We start from the raw sequence: 20,363 nt of genomic DNA, 5'->3' as shown, positions 1-20,363 counted from the left end.
CACAGCCCTTGGGCTATGGGAGAATCTGGGGGAGCTGGGGGGGCCGGGCAGGGTCTGGGGAATTTGGGGGGGTCTGGGGGGGGGGTCCGGGGGATTTGGGGGGGCCCGGGGGGATCCGGGCAGGGACTGGGGGGGCGTTTGGAGGTCTGGGGGATTTGAGGGGGGTCTGGGGGATTTGGGGGGGTCCGGGCAGGGTCTGGGGGATTTGGGGATGTCCGGGGGGGTTTGGGTGGGGTTTGGGGGTGCTGGGCGGACTCTGGGGGTCCTGGGGGTGTTTGGGGGGGGGTCTGAGGTTGCTGGGAGGGGTCTGGGGAATTTGGGAGGGCCCGGGACAGTCTGGGCAGGGTCTGGGGGGCATGGGTTGGGAGTCTGGGGGATTTGGGGGGGGTCTGGGAGGGGTCCGGGGGGCTCTGGGGGGGTTTTGGGGGGGTCAGGGAGAGCTCTAGGGGATCCTTGGTGGGATCTGAGGGTGCTGGGAGGGGTCTGGGGGATTTGGTGGTGTCCGGGGGGCTCTGGGGTGGGTTTTGGGAGTGCTGGGTGGGCTCTGGGGGTCCTGGGGGGGTCTTTGGGGGAGTCTGAGGGTGCTAGGAGGGGTCTGGGGGATTTGGGGGTGTCTGGGCAGGGTCTGGGGGAGGCGTTTGGGGGTCTGGGAGGGGTCCAGGGGATTTGGGGAGATCCGGGGGGGTCTGGGGGATTTGGGGGAGCTCTTGGGGGGTCCGGGAAGGGTTGGGGGGGGTTTGGGGGTTTGGGCCCCCGGCCCGTGAGCGCTGCGACCGCGCCTCCGCCGCCCGCTGACTGCGGCCCCGCCGGGCCGCCCTCGCCGCTGCCATCCTTCCCCAGCGCCACCGCCGAGCCGCCTTCACCGCTCCCCTCTACTCACACACACCGCCCCGCTCGCCGCTCGCTGCCGCCCCGCGCCCCTCCCGCCCCGGCACCGGCGGCGAGGGGCAGGGCGCTGGCTGGCGGGGCTGCAGTACCGCCCTCTGCCCACAAGGCGGCAGCACTTTTCAAGCGAGCCCGCCACCAGGGACTCGCAAGATGGCGGCCCGTGGGGACCTGGACAGAGAGAGGCATATTACGCCGATGCCCGTCGGCCCCCGCCAAAAACCCGCACGCTCGCGGTGCTGCTGACCCCACAGCCCGTGTGCACGGCACCGGAACCGCCGCGGAAAATCCCGTCGGGGGGCGCCGGTGTTGGGGACAATTCAGGCAGTGTAGAAAACAGACACGGGTCCTCGAATGCCGACGTCCTCTTTCTCGCGCCCTCTCGAGAAGGTCAAGCGAGTCCGCGACAAGCCACTCCCAAGATGGCGGCCGCGGGCGGCGGGCTGCAGTACCGCCCTCTGCCCACAAGGCAGCAGCACTGCCGCCCGCCACCGCCGGGGGCCGCCGCTCGCCTCAGGGCCGCGGGCGGGGCCGGCGGCAGAAAAGAACGGGCGCGATGCCCTCCGGAACCTGCCCTGCAGCAAATGCCCCAAAACATCCCGCGCGGAAAAGAACGCCAGCAAAAAACCCCTGCCTCTAACCCAACAGGAACCAAAAGTAAAAACTTCCTCTTTTAAACTGCATTTCAAGCTATTTTATTTTTATATTATTCATATTTATATTCACATTCGGATTTATAATGTATATTGATGTGTAATTGTATTTTTATAATTTCTTACATTTATTCCTATTATATTTTATATTTTTACACATATCTTAATATATTGCTTATATATTTCTATAGTTAGATTTAGATTTCTAAAAGGTTTATATGGCTTAAAATTAACCCCTGCCTCTATGCAAGTAAAAAATTTTTTAAAACCCCCTTTCTTTAAACTCCATTTAAATTTATCTTTATTTTTCACATTTATATTCAAATGTACATTTTAAATGTAGATTGATGTATGGTGTTATTTATAGTCTATCTCTTCCTAATACTTCTTTTATTTATATTTTATATTTTTATATATTTCTGTATACATTGAATATCTATTTCCATATTTAGAATGATATCAAAATAAAATGTATATTCATAGTTTTTCCATTAAAATCCTGCCTCTAACCAAATAAAAAAAAAAATTGCCTTTCTTTAAGCGCTACTTGTTGCCTTTATAAAAGACAACGGGCGACCTGGTTCCGGGGGCAGCACGGCGGTCCGGCCCGTCCAGACCACTCGGGCTAATCGACAAAGACGCTGGCACCAATGTGGTGGACGATCGAAAAGCCTTTATTATCTCATCTCATGGGTTTAAATAGTCTTGGGGGTCTTTGCTATGTCAGAGGGGGGTTGTGGGGGTCTCAAGGGTTAGTCGGGAGTGGAAAACTACTGGGTTAGGTGTGGTCACATGCTTTGGAGTTAGTAGATAGCGTGAGGCAGGGAGAAGGGGGGAAGGGTCTCTCTTTCCGTCACATCCCGTGATCTTCCGTTCGCCTGTCCATACTACTACATCTCCCCTCCCCTTATCATATATAAAATGAGGTAGTCGTAGATATAGGCACTGGAGTGAGGTACAAACTTGTGACTTGATAAGGAAAGGGTGGTTTGGTAAACCTGAGTAATTTTTTTCAAGGCAAGTCTTGAAGGCTTTTGCGACTGACTGTGTTCACAGTTTTTGGTTTACAGCATTTGTTGGTGGCCTATGAACAGAATGTTTGCCCTTTCCAGACGGGCCTGAACAAACGAGACTATGTTGTTCAGCAGGCATGGTCCTATGGTAATAGCTAAAAGCAGTATTGCCAGTGGACCTACCAGGGCGGAAATTAAAGTGGTGAGCCAAGGTGATTGATTGAACCAGGATTCAAACCAGCTCTGTTGGGTTTCCCTGTCTCTCTTTCTCTGAGCCAGTCTATCTCGGAGTTCTGCTATGGAGTCTTTAACAACTCCCGTATGATCTGCATAAAAGCAGCACTCCTCTTTCAGGGCTGCACACAGTCCTCCTTGCTGCATGAACAAGAGGTCCAGTCCTCGCCTATTTTGTAAAACTACTTCTGAAAGCGAAGAGACTGATTTCTCTAGACAGGAGATGGATTTCTCGATCCTCTGCAGGTCCTCGTCGATGGTCATTTGCAGCTGAGAGAGTCCGTGCTGCTGGGTTGCGATGGCTGAGACACCCGTGGCTGTGCCAGCTGCTCCCAGGCCAAGCAACATTGCGATGGTTATACCTGTGATAATTTCTCTTTTGTGGAGTCTGTCAGGTTCCTCGGGAAGGTGGTATATCTCTTCATCTGAGTGGTGCAGGACCCTGGGGACAATCAGAACTTGGACACAGAAATCGATAGAGTCATTAAATTTGGCAAGGAACACACAAGGACTCACTCCGGATCGCTGGCAAACCCACATCCCAGATGCGGATGGGACTACCCACTTATTGGTTTTTCTGTTGGGTTTGACAACTTTGGTGCAGAAGTTGCCTTTCTGCTTTGCTAAGGTTGCATTGCCAAAACATCTGCCCTGTCCTATGATTTGACTCAGGGTGATTCCTCTGCGCGGAGTGTCCCATCTGCACTGGTGGGGGGCACTGGCTGTGGAGTAACTGAAGGGGGTGTCTAAAGCAATGCCTTCGTAGAAAGGGGGTTTAACATTATAGCAAAACTAACAGGGGTTAGTCAGGTTCGGTTAGGTTTCGTTTAGGGTTAGAAAGGTAGCTTCTAAACAGGTTGGCTATGTGGAACACGAAGGATGGGGTGTTTGCTGTGGTGATCTCTTTGAACACCTTGTCACTTGAAAGATGTTGCATGACTTATTTAAATGGCTGATGAGGGTAGTGGCCTGGGTCAGCTTGCCCCCCGGCCACAAGCCCCAACAGCTGAATTGCATAAAGACACTGTGCATGTCTGGGTCTCACCGCCGTGGGATTCTTGGGTTTTGTCTGGCGGTTTGGTGGTCTGTCATCTCCCTCTGGAGCAGGGGTGTATGCGTCACGGGGACGGTCCACAAGCATGTCCTGCAAACAAAACTCACAGCTTTTCCATTAGTTTCATTCTGAAGGTCAGTTTTATTGGCAGCAGTGGGTGTGTGGCAGTGGCCCTTTCCTCCCGCAGCTTTAACAGGATCCCCTCGGGCGTGTTTGGGGTGGAGGCGCCGCGGCGGGCTGCCGTGCCGGCTGGGGGCAGCTCACCGCGATGTGACCTGCCTCACCACACTTGAAGCATGCCGTGGCACTGGTCAGGGTGCTTTTCTAAGCTCGGGACGGCCTTCCTACTCTGTTTATTGCAGGAATGTCTTTGCATTGCCAGCGTCGGGGCCACAGGGCTTGGGGCAAGATCGAGCAGTCTGCTCCTGTGTCTGCCCAAAGCTGAAGCTCTATTACGTGGGGGTCCTGACTGCCATAAAGGCGGCATGTCCCCCACACCCTCGGGGGCTCCTCCCCTATTTTCATGGCCAGGGCCATCCAGGGGTCCCGTTCTGGGGCGTCCCCTGCTGACCCTGCGGCACAGGCACTGCTTGCGGTGGTAGTGGGTACAAAGGTACTGCGGGCTGTGTTTGGAAACTCTGCAATTGTGTCGCTGGCGGGGCTATGAAGTATGAGGGCTCCCCGCCCCACTGGGGGTTGGCATAGATGGACCGCCTTGTATTTGCGGTGGGAGGAGGCTGAGTGCGGTCTGCACGCTCCCTCCCTCGTCCTGTTTCCCTGGGGCTGGGACCCGCATTCCTTGGCGAGATGCCCTTTTCTCCTGCAGCCCCAAAAGGATATTTCTCCCCAGCTGGTAAACTGGGCTGGTTCGTATTGTAGTTGTTTTTCGGTGCGGCTGAGAGCTTTACTCGGTTTTGTCTTAAATCGCGTTGGCTCCGTTTTCTCCGTCTCAGAGTTCCAGCCGGCCTCCGTTAGCCCTTCCGAGCCGGTGGAGCTGCTGCCGGGCTCTGAGTCGGAAGTCGAATGCCAGCGCACTTCCGGGGCTCGGTGCCTTTTTGTCCGGCTCCGAGCTCGCTCCTCCCCGCGGGGGTGGCGCCGCTCCCGATCCCCCGGCTTGCCGTGCCTCCTGCAGGGGGAGGTCTTTCCCTTAAATGGTGGCGGCGCCCGGCGCGGCCGCCGATTGACTCCGCGCTCTCTGCCGCTCTCCGCCTCTTTTTCCCGTGCACGCGCATTCCTGAAATCGCGCACTTCCCGGGTTTTCGCGACAAGACCGCCCGCGCCCTGCCCCTCTCCTTGGCGGCCAGCGCCATTTTCAAAGGAGTAAGGTGGCAGCGTGGTTAGCGTCTCCACCCGAGCCGCGGTTTCTGCGCCTCTGGCTTCCTTCGCTAGCCCTTGCCAGAAGCATTCTGCGCGCCGCTGCACCTCCGACATCGGGTCGCGGACCGGCGGCGGCGGCGGGACGGACGGGGAAGCCGTGGTTTTTTGGGGGGGTTTCCGCGGCGGGGGTTTTTCGGGGGGTTTCCACGGCGGGGACTGGCCTCTGGCCCGGGGAGGGGGGTGACGCGCCGGGCCCCCCCGGGTCTCCGTTCCCGGGCAGATCGTCCTCAGGGACGGTCTGCGCTCCCGCTCCCACCCCGAGCCCGGGTCTAACTAATAAACATATACGCGCTGCACTCCACGTTTCCTGCTCTTCTATTGCTCTGCGCGGGGCTTTCTTTACTTTGCCCCATGCCGTAACGCTCTTGCCACTGCCTGAGGATTTCGTTTCCTCGGCCAGCGTGGCTGTGCATTTTTCCCATATTCCCGGATGCATGGCATCCACTGGGCTTTCGGTCGTCCCAAGCTCAAGCAGCCTTGCTATGGCAAGATAAAAGTCTTTGAGCTTAAATTCGATACTCCACTGCTTACAATTCACACTTACGACCCTGGCGATGCTGTCCATGACGCTCGCGGGTCCTGGGACGTCTCCCTGCGCCAAGATACGGTCTGACTGCTCCGGCCGCTGCTCCTGTCCAGGTGTACCCCGTTACCCGAGCGAATCTTCCCGGGTTTCGGCACCAAATATGTTGCCTGTATAAAAGACAACGGGCGACCCGGTTCCAAGGAGCAGCACGGCGGCCCGGCCTGTCCGGACCACTCGGGCTATCAACAAAAGACGCTGGCACCAATGTGGTGGACAGTCGAAAGCCTTTATTATCTTATCTCATGGGTTTAAATAGTCTTGGGGGTCTTTGCTACGTCAGAGGGGGGTTGTGGGGTCTCAAGGGTTAGTCGGGAGTGGAAAACTACTGGGTTAGGTGTGGTCACATGCTTTGGGGTTAATAGATAGCGTGAGGCAGGGAGAGGGGGGAAGGGTCTCTCTTTCCGTCACATCCCGTGATCTTCCATTCGCCTGTCCCTACTACTACAGCAATGTGGACAATCCATTGTCCACATGCCTGGTGGGGGTTCCCCTGGTTGCCGATGATTGGCCCGTTTTCAACTCTGACCTGCTCCGAACCACGGGTAAGAGACCTAACCCTGTTGACACTTGGGATGACTGGACCAAAATTCTCACAAATAGCAAAGAGGAACCCCAAGAACTGGACTTACTGGGGTCCTCCAACGCACAGTATTGTGTCAAATTTTATTATAGGAGGCCAAGTCAAAATTGGCATGGGATCGACTTGGCCAAGAATACTTACAGGAAAGACGTAACACCTCTCAACAAAAAATATAATAGTCAGTCCTGGTGCAATTACACCAGCCAGGTCATTTCGGTCTCTTCCACGCGTCCTAAGGTGTTGCCCAAGGGGATGTTTCTTATCTGTGGGGACAGAGTATGGTCGGGAATTCCATCCCGGCTCCACGGAGGACCATGCAGCCCTGGCAAGCTTGCTACCCTCACTCCAAACAAGACCCAAATTTTAGATTGGAAAAAGAAGAAACAATTGGCACGCACAAAAAGATCATACGACCAATTTGATGAAAATTGCGATTCCGAAATTTATAACTGCGGCAAGACAAAGAGGATCGCTGCATCCATCTTCTTACCATGGTATGCAGCAGCTAAGGCCCTCGGTGAGCTTTCTCACCTGGAGTGCTGGATAAGCAAGAATGCCAACGCCACGTCTGCCGCTCTCTCCAATCTTCTGGCAGATGAACAAACCACCAGGCATGCCACTCTACAAAATCGAGCGGCCATAGACTTTCTGCTCTTAGCCCATGGTCACAGCTGCGAGGACTTTGATGGACTGTGCTGTTTCAATTTATCATCAAGAAGCACATCAATCCAAGCTAACATCAAGCGGATCCAAGAGCAAGTAAAAGACCTAAAGACTAAAAATCCGGCTGCTGACCCAGTGGATAAAGCTTTCTCGCAGTGGGATGTCCCCGGATGGGCAGCCTCCATCATCAAAGCACTTCTGTGGATTTTTGTGATCATTCTTCTCATTTTTATTGTTTTAGCGATCTTTAAGAAATACTTAGTTAAGACTTTTGGGGACGTCTTTTTAGTTAATAAAGATGGGGGAGATGTGGGAGGGGATGTGGCTGATGGCCCCCCTGCTCTGTCCTGGGAGGCAACCGACGTTTAGTTTCCCGCCTCCCCCGGTTGTCAGTTATTTGTTATCCCTTCCCCCTGTTCCTGTCAGTCATTGTGTACTCCTTCCCCCAGTTCTAGAAAGTTCTGAGTTCTTTGTATCCCCATTAGTTCTCCCCCCGAAACCACTCCTCCCCCTCATCCCAGTTGGCTGTTGCCCTGTCGCTCTTCCCTGACTCCACCCTCAAGCCCTCACCCGGTTGGTTGTTTCGTACCCTGACCCTCCTTCCCGGTTGCTGTTATAATCCCTGCCCCGCCCCTGGTTCGGGGCTCTCGGAACTGGCTACCCCTCCAAGCGGTTGCTTCCCTTCGTCCCCCACCTCGCTTTCCTTCTCCTGAACTCTTGGGAATAAAGCCACCCGTGAATCACCCGCTCGTTATTTTCTCCATCCATCGAGGCGCCTGCGGACCGGATCCTGTAGCTATCCGTGGCTATCCGCAGTGATCCAGGACCCCAGCGCCTCAGCCTGCCTCCTGCCCTGGCGCCTGGCGGGCTGCAGCCTCCTCCAGGCCTTGGCACAGAGACACAGGTCTTGTGCCCTGGGCTCTGGGGCCATCTCTGGGTCTCTGCTGCTCTCCAGGCTTCTCGGGAAACCCTGCTTGGTGCGGCCGAGTTTTTGAAGAGGAGGGATCTCAAACGGCTGCTGAAGAAGGAGCAGCTGTCAAAGTTTGCCGAGTGCCTGGTAAGGAGGGCCGGGAAGCCGCAGCCCCAGCTTGGAGAAGCCCCCTGAGCGCGGTGCTCGGTGTGCGGGCTGGCAGCTGTGCCCCTGCCCGCTGCTGCAGCCCGAGGCCGCACGGGCTCTGCTCCAGGCTCCTGCGGCCCGAGCTGGGTGCCCATGGAGCCCCGGCCCGGAGGGGCTGCGGGGCCAACCCTTCCCTCCTGCCGCTCTCTGCAGCTGGCAGAGGACAGCAGCAGCGTGGCCGAGCACCTGCGCCGGGCCCTGTCCTACCTGCAGAGCCCACAGGAGCCCCTGCGAGAGGCGGCCATCAGGTTCATGGGTGAGCCACGAGCCGGGCCAGGAGGCCGTGTGGGCACAGGGCTGGCAGCGCCGCTGGCAGGGAGCTGTGCCGCTGGGCCTGACAGGCCCCGGGATGGCCAGACGGAGCTTGAGGGGACAGCAGAAAGAGCTCCAGCTGATCTGCAATGGAGAGAGAGGGCAGCGGGCTGACAGTGGGGGCTGCCGGGGCGAGCTGCAAGCCCTGCTCCGGCTTCGGAGAGCTCTGCTCTCCTAGGTAGAACACACAGAGATTTCGGGGACACGTGGGATTTGAGGCCAGCAGCTTCAGGCTGATCCCCTTGGTCCCGGATCCCTCCCGGCCATGGCAAGAGCCGGCTGGGATGTCCCTGGCAGGGGTGACTCCCCTTGGCTCCCTGCAGAGTCGGGATCTGACCGTGGCTCTGTTCCTCTCTCTTGCAGCCCTTGAAGAAATGGCAAATGACTGCAGCCTTCCTGTCAGAAACCTGGCAATTCAGACTTTGCACATTCTTCGGGCAGTAGCCACAGTTCAATATTCCATCTGTGAAAATCTGGAAGATCGTCTCTGCAGGGCATGGAAGACATGGCCTCGTCCTTTTGGGCTTGGCTGGTTGTGCTGCTGGTGCTCTGCAGAGAGCTGATCCCAGAGTCTCTGTCTGCTGGGGCCACCTGAGCTAGTGGGGAATTTTCCTTTTGTTCAAGACTGTTCTTTGCTTCTTTTTGTTTTTCTTTAGTCTGTAAATATAGGAAGTTGTTATAATAGACAGATTCCCAGCATCTTTCTTTTGCTCCTGAGAGTCTGCAGGGCATAGGGGAAGAGGGGGAAAAGTTTGCTTGTGCTCAGCAAGGTGCCCAGGCATGCAGTGTTGCAGGGAAAATGGCCACAAGCCCCTTGGCCTTTGGTGTCTCTGCTGAAGCCTTTGTGCTGCCCACAGAGCGGGTGGGCAGGGCCGGAGCTGTGGGGATCCCTGCAAGGAGCAGTGCCTGGAAATGGCCACAAGCCCTATGCCAGGCAGGAAGCGCCATCCGTGTCCTCCTGCCTGTGTTGCTGGCTGGATTGCTGAGGGCTCCCAGGTGCCTCTTGATGGGGCTCCTCTGGAGCTCCTGTGGGGCTGCAGCGCTGCTGCCGGGCAGGTTGGCCGGGCTGGGGGAGACCCAGAGGGGCTGGGGCAGTGGGAAGCCCTGAGCAATTGGGTGTCAGAGGCCACAAGCAGCCCCAGGCAACCGCCTTGTTCCCGGCTCCTGGCTGCTCTGGCGCTTCCTCAGTGGGCGGTTGGAGGGACCCCCCTGGCATCAGGTGTGGAACCTTGGGCCCAGCCTTTCAGGGCTGTTAGCCAGGAGTTGTGGGGCTGGGCATGTGCCCTCCCTCTGCTCAAGATTGGAGCCCCTGGCCCCTCAGCCTTAGGCATTGAGCTCGACTGCCTGCTTACTGCGTCTTGTTCCTGTTGCCATGGGGCAGGCCGAGCTCTGTGTCTTTAGGCACAAATGAGGGAGAAGAGCAGTAGCTTTGAGCCCAAGAGGGACCACAGAAAGGCCCTCTGACAAAGGGCATTCCTGGCATTCCCAGGGCAGGGACACATGAGAGTGTGGGCAGGCACCTTTAGGGTGCCAGGCTGACTTTGTGCTGGTCTACCTCCCTGTGTGCTGGGCTGGGTCTTTGCTTTGCTGTTGTTGGCCTTTTGCTGTCGCGCTCCTTTGGCTGCCTGCAGAGAGGGGCAGCCGTGTAAGGAGGGTGAAAGGCCCTGTCTCCAGCACCTGAAGAGGGAAATAGAGCTCTCCCGACCCTCAGCCCACACTCTAGGCAGGGCAGAGCCTTTTCCCCAGCCTCGGCAGATTTGTGCCTGCTGCTGGCCCCTGGTCCTCATGACCCACTGCACTCGTTGTGAGTTACCTAGGGGATGGCTGGTGCTCTTAATTAGCTGATGGGACATGAGAGTCACTGAGGGAAAGGTGGGTGTGCCAAGTGATGCTGAGGGGTCACTGAGCAGACATGAGGCTTCCAGAGCAGGCTCCAGACGCCTTATGTGTCACTGAAGGGAAGGCTGATGGGCTGTGTGTCTCTGAGGTGTCATGATGGTCTCTGAATGGCATGCAGATGTCCTACATGCCACTGAGGTGACATGGAGGTCACTGAGGGGAGGAGGGTGTCTGTCATGGCCCTCAGGGAACGTTGGTGTCACGGACAGAGGGGACATGAGTGTGACTTGAGGGGGCCACAGGCACACTGCGTGTCACTGAGCGGACATGCTGCTCGCTGAAGGTACGCCAGGGCCATTGAGGGGACGTGGGCGCACCCTGAGGGACGCGGGAGGCCCGGATGGGTCCCTGCTGCCCCGCCGCTGCCCGCTCCCTGCCGCAGGTGGTGTTTCCCGCCCTGCCGGTCCCCTCAGGCACGGGCAGATAAGTTTGAGGTGATCTCTAGGGGACAAAATTACTTTTGAGGAAAAGTCTGAGTAATTTCTAGGGGGCACATAGAGATAATTTTGTGACACAAGCTGAGGTAAATGTTAGGGGAAAGAAAGAGCTTTTGGCAGGTAAAATCTCTGGTTATCTCACTTCCCACTACCTTGTCCCATGCCCCAGCATGGCAGCTTTGCCCTCCCTGTCCCCAGCCAGCCCAGCCTGGGCTCCCAGGGGTGTCCCCACCCTCCTGCTGAGGCCTGGCCTTGACGGCTTCTGCTGCAGGCCTGGGAGATGCTCTGGCCAAGTGCCGGAGCAGCCGGCTGTCAGGAGCGAGGCGGCTGCCTGGGGGCTGCTTGTGGCCTCTGACACCCAATTGCTCTGGGCTTCCCAGCACCTTGATTCCTCAAGAGCCTCCTGTTGTTCTGCCAATTGACAGAGGTCATTTAAAGGGCACTCCCCTGGAAATAATGTTCTTCTTTTACTGTGAATATTAAGGAACCACAAAAGTAAGGTGATACATTCAATGAAACTGTGCACTTGGTTTTAGTGACAAGCAAAACCAAGCAAGGTACTGCACCTGAATCAGTACTACATGAGAGAAAGGAGAGCGATTTAGAAAGATGAATCACCGATTGCCTAAATTGTTGATCATCTTGCAGATCTGCAGTTGCTGGAGAGCCCCGTTCTGCACCAGGGACCTGGAGAACCATTCCCAGCAATTGGGAAAATCCTAGCACCTGGACTCCATGTTAATCCAACATAAAGTAGGGGGCCTTGGATCATGTCAGAGGGTTACAGAGAGCTGACAAAGATTTTCCCTGGGACCACTGACCCAGTTCATGACCAGCTACCTAATTCAAGAGAACTGCGCACATGTGAAGGACTACTAAGCTCATTTTAATACAAAGTGGGGATGGGAGGTACTGGGGTTATGCATATGTACTATTTTGGGAAACAAATAAAAGGCAAAAATCCTTGTGCAGCGCAGTCCTGCATTTTGCAGACAATCCCCATGGCGCTGCCTGATGGCATAATAAACATACCATTTTGTAACTTTGACTAGTTAAAGAGTCTTTGTCCATGATTTTTGGTTTTAATGATTCATTTGGCGTGCCAGCCAGCAGGAGACTCTGCTCTGCTGTGAGGCCAGCTCGAGATGTGGACCCCCTTGGGGCGACCCCAGGGTATCCCTGAAAGAGTGTGGTCTGCTGCTTGGACTGTTCATCCAGCAGCAGACAAGGACCCCTGACTGCTAAAATGCTGAACAAAATGGTATTTTTAAAAATTAAAACAGTTTTAAATAGTGACCTGTATGGCATAGACATGGTCAGGAAAGGCCGTTTGATAAGTTGTGGGAGATGTTCCACGCGCAACTTGTCTCTCTGTAGTGTGCTTGCAAGCTGAAGATGCAGTTGAAATCTGGTTTATCTGTTTGCCAGCAGAAAGAGTTGTTGAACTGTTGTAGCAAGCTCGGGCTTTTGTTGCTGGCAGAAGGTGATTTTGCCATTTGTTTCACTATAGAGGGCTCAATTTGGCAGCAATTGGGGCTACCAGTCATAAGGACAAATCCTGTCTAAGGTTGTTATAACTGAGTTTATGTGTGTGGAAAGAAATACCCCTTTCCCAGTGAATTTGTATTTATGGAAAAAGATACCCCCTTTCTCAGGTAGTTTATGCATGTGGGAAAAATGCCCCTTTCCCAGTGAATTTGTATGTGGAAAGAGATACCCCTTTTCCCAGTGAGATTATGTGTGGAAAGAAATGCCCCTTTCCCAGTGAGTTTGTGTGTGTAAACTTTCTAGTTGCAGGGGACAATATTCCCTATGGCACTTAGTATTTGACTATAACCAGTCTTTCATAACGCTTTTTGTTTGGGTATTAACCAATCCTTTGCCTGTGGGACCTGGGAGGCAAGGGTTGAACGCTGTAACATGGCACCTTTGTGGTCCCTCTCCTTGTGCAGTTTGTAAAGCTACAGCTTTAGATTCATCTGGTGTAGTGTGAGATTTTGCTGGTTAATGTGTAAAAATTATAAAAAACTGGCAATTTTTGTTTTGTGTTAGCTGTGTTGTTAACTGTATATTAAGCTTGTGTACATTAAACAACTGTGTTGTTAAGCTGTACATTAAACTTGAGCCTGAGTTGAAAGGGTTAAGCAACGCTTTTAGAAGGGTTTTAACTTGATCCCTTTTCAGAGTAGCCAGAAGCTTTCCCTACTAGAACTACCACAATGCAGCAGGTAACCAAAGCGTTGGTATGAACCAGGACATGATGTACATCCTGGGGATTATGTATGTTAAGGTTTTTGCAGAGAAGACTCTGGAACTGCAGTAGGAGGGACCATTCCAAGTGCTCCTCACCACCTTTGCTGCAATCAAAATTAAGGAACAAAGCCCCATGATCCATCATTCCCAAGTGAAGAAGGCTCCTGAGGGACTTTGGAAAGTTATACATGACAATGAACTGAAATTAAAACTTTTTCAAGAAAATAAATAAAGTGCAAGTGAAATGATAAGCATAGTGTAGTAATCCCCCAAAGAATAAAAAAAGCTTGTAGCTGTAATAAATAATTAAGGAACTTCGAGAGTTGTTGCATTTATGATTATTGCTATAACCACAGCTAATACAGCACCACTTACATATAATGTAATTAGGATATAAGTGTGAAAGGGAAGCCTATGATTTTGACTCCCATAAATCTCTGGGTCAAATGCTAAAAATTACAAATGCAACTGTGTGAGAAGGAAGAAATGTTTAGAGATGTGAATATGTGTTTGTCCAAGATAGATTTAATGAATCTCATTAAAAATCCTAAATACTGTGATAAATGCTTAACTAACTGCTCTAAGTTTAGTCTCTGGATACAGAGCAAAGTATTTATTGCTTTGAAATGCATCCCATTAACCAGACAACCTCGCTTGTGTATACAAGACAAGGTTGTATCTGCCTCAGAACAGCATGTGCCACTATAATGGTAGATGAGATCACTGTGAATAAACTCAATTTAACTTGTGCATTTGTAACTTTGCCAAAATCAAAGGATGTGATTTTTCCTATCAGGCATCTGTCATATCATACCAACATATAAAGGCAAATTTGATTGCTGTCCAAAAAATATTGTCTGTGCCTATAGGGATGAACTTAGCTTTAGTTACTCAATTGTTAAAACATCGTAAATTAAAGAAAATTCTTAAAGAGGTTAAAGGAAAAAGAACTTTGATTACAATTCAGTATGACACAGAGACTGTATGGAAAGTATTAAAAAAAATAGAAAAAGGCCCATCCCATCATTGGTGGGATGTGTTTTTTGAGTGGTCTCCAAGGGCAATCGACAGAAGCCAAAAAGTCCCACCTAAGCAATTCACTAGAAAAAGAAGAGAACAAAAGAAGTAATCACTTTTGTGAAGTGTTTTAGCAGGAGCAAGAACCTCTTGCCCTGGCTTGGTTTTTCTCTGTAAAGAGCTTTTTTATTTTGCCTTTTATTAAAACTTTTTGTTTCCAACACTGTCACAAGAGCCATCCTGCTACTTTAATGCAGGTAGCTGGGCTACCAAGGGTATAATGGTCTCTGAGAGCTTATAAGACCAGGCTCGAATAGACAAAGCATTACAGCAGAGCCTTTTCCCCAGCCCCAGTGGCTTTCTGCCTGCTGCTGGCCCCTGGCCAGTGTGAGCCGCTCTACTGGGGCTGAGTCACTGAGGGGGTGGGTGGGTGGCTGCTGCCCCTCGACTCGCTGACAGGCCATGAGGGTCGCTCAGTGAAGGTGGGCGTTCCAAGCGTTGCTGAGGGGACCTGGGTCACTGAGGGACATGAGGTTCACTGAGGGGACATTCACCAGTGGCTCCTGTCCAATGAGTCTGCTGAGGTCAAGCTGAACAGGACCCTGCTGGATCTGACTGAGTGTCCTAGTTTAGGGCAAATCTGGGAGACTGGATCTGACTGAGTGTCCTGGCTTAGGGCAAAACAGGGCCCCTCCCTCCAAGTGGTTAATGAAAAAATCTCTTCTGAGAGAAGTAGAAAAAAACCTGTTTATTTAAATAGGTAAAGCACTCTCAGCACAAAAAGTGAACAATATCAGATGACAACACTCATTCGCTGCTCTGATGAGATGACAAATTCAGAAGATCTCTCCGGTGGGTGGTTGCTCTGTTATCAGTCCCCAAGGCACTGGGACAGGTTGCTGCCCCGAATAGGCCACAAAGTGTGAGCTCTTGGTGTTTCCTCAGGTCCCAGTCCAGAGCAGGTTGGAACAGTTAAGCAGTGTTCACCACAATGGCTTTCTCTTGACTTGCCAGCCTCACAGCGACGCTTGGCAGCTGCAGCTGCAGCCGCAGCCTTGCAGCCTGTGCCCCTGGCTGACTTCCACGGCCACGCTTGAGGGCAGACTCGCCTTCAACAGTCAGGCGTCCCAAGGCAGCGGCATTGGTGCCACGGTGAGAGAGAGACTCTGATGGGGCAGGAGCCCTGTGCTGCAGCTGCCCTCCCTCTCCTCCATGCAGGCACCTTAAAGACACATGTGTCAGCTCTGAAACTGAATCCTGGACTTGCTTGCAACAAAGAACAAAGGAGACGCCGCAGAAAAGCTGGGCCTTTTACCACCCTGCCACGGCCACAGCTGCTGTGCAGGCACAGCTGTCACTAGGATTGGAATAATACTTTTCCATGTTTACCTTTTCCTCACCTGGATTTCAAGCTAACATGAAAAAATCAGTCGGTTATAGCTCAATTTTGTAGCTCACAGGACTTGGAATAGGAGTCTCCAGTGTGCCATGGTATGTCCATTCAGCCTTTGTTAGATCATTCCGATGGAGCTCAGCCCTGTGCAGCCCAGGCACAGACACCAGCCTGGTCCATTTTAGCATCCCAAAGTCTTTGTGGCTTCCTGTGCACCCTGAGGCTCCAGAATCCGCTGTTGAATTCCCAGTTAGTGCTGTGCAGGACATGAGAACACAGGAATCGCCTGCTTGGCTCATTCTTGGGTTTGCTGCTCCTGCCTAAAGGAATAATCAGGAGTATATGCTGATGTAAAGCTATAGCTAAACACCAGGGACTTTTTCTGTAGTGTCTAAACCTAAACCCTTGTGTGACTGTTCATAGACTCTAAAATGCAGGGTGAAAATAACAGCTTTGTTATTTAAGAATCCCAGAAATTTTGACATGTGATTTTTCTGGTCAAGGATTTCAGTGCTAATGCAGAAATTACAAAAATGTTAAAAGTTGTTTTCATTGGCATTGATGCCTTTAAATGGCATCAGCACACTTACAGGGTACAGGGTATGACACTGGGGACAGTACTTGGCACTTAGTGGCTTCAGATCTAGGAGATAAATGTTTTGTCCAGCTTCACCCAGGAGTTCAAGTTTTTCCCAGTGCTTTGATTGACTGGTCACTGCAGGTAACTTTCACTAAATGCAAAAGGATGTAACAGCAGAACTTCTGGAAAATGTGCCCTATGGACCTATGGAGAGGGAGAAAACCTTGAAAATGATCAGCAGGTTCTGGAAAACTTAAAAAAAAAAATCAAAAAGAGATGCAGCCCTGTGACTTTTCAGGCATGACTCTTTGGGTCTGGAGGAAATATTTGCCTTGCATCAGGTACAATGTTGTGGCAATGACCCTATAAGGTCTTTTCTTTCTAACAGTCACAGGATGGCCTCTGGAACTTCAAATATTTGAAGTCTCAAAGGCTGAAAGTAATGAAGTGAGGCCTCTGAGATTGTGCTGCAGGCTGTGATGTTTCAGACCACCCATCTGGGATGTGTTAATGTGGTTTTGTTTGCTTTAACCTGCGTCTTTTGTTGCTTTGTCTCCTGCAACACCAGTATAAGTTGTGGAGGGTGAGGTTGTGTCCATCAGACCTGCAGTGCCCAAAGGATCAGACACGGCATAGAATGACAGAATCATTTTAATTCTTCTCGGGAAAGGTCTCCAAGACCTTTGCATTCAAGCTGTGTCTTATGCCCACCTTGTCACCAGCCCTGAGCTCTGAGTGCCACATCCAAGTTTTCCTTGGACACCTCCAGGGATGGGGACTCCACACTACCCTGGGCTGCTCATTCCAAGGCCTAAGCACCCTTTCCATGGAGAAATTCCTGCTGATGTCCAACCTGAGCTTCCCATGGCCCAGCCTGAGGCCATTTCCTCTCTACCTTTCCCTGTTCCCTGGGAGCAGAGCCCTGCCCCCTCCTCTCAAGGAGTTGTAGAAGTGAGAGAGGTTCCTTTGACCCTCCTTTTCTCCAGGCTGAGCCCTTCCAGCTCCCTCAGCCTCTCCTCATATGACTTAAATGTGTGGCAGAGGGTACTTGCTTAGGACAGTGTGTGAGCAGTTAGAGAAACTGGAATCTCAAAGACTTCTCCCTCCCAGGAGGTCAAGGGCTGGAGAATATTCAGCATCCCACAGGCAGTGCCTGCATGCGCTGTATGATTTTCTGCCAGTATCTCAAAGGACACAAAGATGACTTAGGAAGAGAATTGAGGCTGAGACTGTTGTGTCTGTGAATTATGAATCAGGTCTCAAATCCTCTGGTGGTCTGAGCAAAATTTAGAAGCCTTTCTCCTACCTCTAGCAGCTCATGTCAATGTACATCTTCTGCAGCTATGGTGAAGTTACTCAGAGAATCATAAAACACTTTAAGTTGAAAGGGATCTGAAGGCCCATCTCATTCTGATTCCCCCTGACATGACCAGAGAAACCTTCTACTCTCCCAGATTGCTCCACACCCCATCCAACCTGCCCTGGAACACTTCCCAGGATGGAGCAGCCACAGCTTCTCTGGGCAGCCTGTGCCAGGGCCTCACCCCCTCACAGGGACAATTTTCTTCCCAATATCCTGTCTAATCCTGCGCTCTAGCAATGGAAAGCCATCCCCCCCGAGTTCTGTAGTGCCATGCCCGTGGTGAAGTACTACTCATGGACCTTTTGGTTTTGCTAATGGCACACCACAAAAAGCTATGGAAAAACAGAGGAATGTGCTGCTGTGAATTTATTTGGTTTTTCTTTTATCAGAAGGAGCACCATTAACTTTCATCTGTCATCTGAATGTCCAGGAAACAAGAGATTGGGAATAGCTCCTCAGTACTTGGGATGCTGTTTAGACTGTTTTCAGCATACAGGCATGGGATGATGCTGGATGATTTACACTTTAAAGGAAAATACATCTTGTAATTACCAAAATTTCACTCACAAAGAGAAATTGCTGTTCTAGTTGTCTGGGAACAGAACTGACTTGATTGCTGGGAGTGAAAGGAGTCTGAAAATAGTCATCTAAGAGAGGCGCTTTAATTTCCTCATTTCTTAACTAACGCCTGTTTGGTGTGTAGAATAAATCGGATACAACTCCCTCCCTCTGCCCCAAGCTGCCTTGTCATCTAGAAATTGCTGGTGGTAGAGTCCAAGTTTAGTCCTGAAACTGCCAATTCTCCATCTCACCTTCCATCATTTCTTTGTGTGCCATGGCACCACTCTCCACCTGGTGCTTCTTAGCAGAGTCCTTTTCAGCCAGTGCTGGAAGCTGAGCATGAAGAGAATGTGGAGAAAATCTCAGACCTCCCCAGAAACCCAGAACCTGAGTCTGAAAATGTAAAATTGGTTCCACTGCTTAAATATACTGAAATCAGAGATTCAGGGAGCTGGAATAGCAAACATCTCTGTTGTCCAGATGCTGTAAAGCCAGGGGTCTGCAGAGGAACTCTGATTTCATTAAACAATTTCCAAGTTCCACTCAGAGTTACTACAATCCTGCTGGCAGCATTTCTAAAGATCTGCTCTAAGAGGACAATCTTTAAACTCTGCAGTTGGCTCAATATTTAAAGTTACTCTTGCACTGGCTACAACACTGTGCCTCAATGGTTGGGAAGGAATTTTATATATTCAGCTTCTAGTGGAGTATTAACTGGTCCCAGCATACAAAAGGCAAATGGTTGCCTTTTTAGGGATGAAGTTGAAAGCTAAATGCTATCCAGACTACTGCAGCAAGGTGAAGAACAACAAGGATCTTGGGACTCTGAATGCCAAGGCCTTTCTGTTTGAATGGTTTGAGTGGTCTCATTCCACTGGGCAGACTCACCTTCCTCAGATTATGAAACAATAGTGCACAAAGGAGTGCAAACATCCATCCCAGAACTAAGATGGGAGACAGAACAAATAATGCTACTACCACCCAGACACTTCTTTGGCAAGGAATGTGGGGAGAAAGGAAAACACTGTTCTCCCTCATCTGTTACAATCTCAGCACACACTTATTTTTGACAAAAGGTGCATTGAGTCTGGAGCTCTCTGTCTCTAATTCCCAACCTTTCATAAGAAAAGAATTTGAAATATTGCTTTAAATGAGAAAGATGAGTTTTAAAAATCAAAACACATTTCTTTGATTAACATTCAGGAATCAAAATACTTTAATCAACTCTATGGCCCATCTTCAATTGCAAAACAAAACCACTCCTTCTTCCAAATGACATTTTAGCCACAGAAAACATTGCAAGACAGAAAAATAATATAAAAATATTAGAACATTGGATCAGCTCAAATGCAGACACTGGTGAATGAAAATTATTACCATTTATCAACATTTTTGTATCCTTTATAACAGTATGTACTTAATTCAACATTGCCACTGACTGATTGTAGAGAAACCACAGCAGAAGTGGGTCAAAGAGATTACCTGAAGGCTTTCCCTTGATCTGAGGCAGCCTGGTCTTGGCTCTGGCAGCAGGAAAGCTGGGCACAGCACATAAGGCTGTTCTTGAGAGTCTCCAGATCACTTTAAATCCTTTGCATTGTGGTGCTCTGACATGGTCACAGCCACAGCAGAACTTTCCTGGCTACAGGTGAGGGTGTCCAATGTTGGACAATTCCCTTTTCTGACCCAGAGATGGGGTAACTGAGAGGTGTTTTAAAAACTTTTATTCCATTTTCAGTCACATGAGAAGGATGAGACAATACAGATGTTACAATTCACCCCATCACAATCAGAAGCTATTTTTTAATTACAATACACTATAAGCATTTCTTGGCCTATCAGCTTTAGCCACACCATGCTGTAAATGCGTTAAAGCAAATCATCTAAAATTACCCCTCTTGGGTCCCACTACAATCCATCTTTCATAGTTCTATTTCTCCAAAGTATGCAGTCTTATCTGTGAGGCCATCCTTTGAAATTTTTTTCTAGCTCCATTTCTCTCTCAACAATATCTGACTTATTCCGTGGCATTTCGAAGTCAGCATTTCTTATCTCAAAGTTTGCATACGGTTGCACACTGTGTGAGCTTTCTGTCAGGCCCTGAGAACTTTCTACAAATCCATTTCCCGCAGTCCAAGAGCTAGGAGAGAACATCTTCAGCTGCACAGAATAAGGAGAATGGATGTAGAGAGAGGCTCCAGCTTTTCGCTGGGAAAAGTTTCAATCAGTGTATTTGACCCCATTCCCAATGCTGAAATCCAAGCTGGCTGGTAAAAAGTGCCCAGCCCTTTTCCTTTTTGCTTACAAGCAGGAGGAACTTTATGCTTTCTCTTATCAAATCTGAGCCTCCTGCAAGTACTTCTGTTTGGGAAGTTCTTGAAATAAA

At 50.9% G+C, this 20,363-nt stretch overlaps 1 long non-coding RNA gene across 1 annotated transcript; it reads left to right on the top strand.

The window, feature by feature from the left end:
- Positions 1-7,687: 7,687 nt before the first annotated feature.
- Positions 7,688-13,378, top strand: LOC140684545 (uncharacterized). Its single transcript, XR_012056933.1, has 2 exons — positions 7,688-8,102; positions 8,838-13,378. It is a non-coding gene; the product is annotated as an uncharacterized lncRNA (long non-coding RNA).
- The last annotated feature ends 6,985 nt before the right edge of the window (positions 13,379-20,363 follow it).

This window comes from Taeniopygia guttata, chromosome 7, assembly GCF_048771995.1.
Source record: "Taeniopygia guttata chromosome 7, bTaeGut7.mat, whole genome shotgun sequence".
NCBI classification, from domain to species: domain Eukaryota; kingdom Metazoa; phylum Chordata; class Aves; order Passeriformes; family Estrildidae; genus Taeniopygia; species Taeniopygia guttata.
The sequence above is the reverse complement of the archived record's forward strand: the minus strand, read 5'-3'. Positions and strand labels throughout refer to the sequence as shown.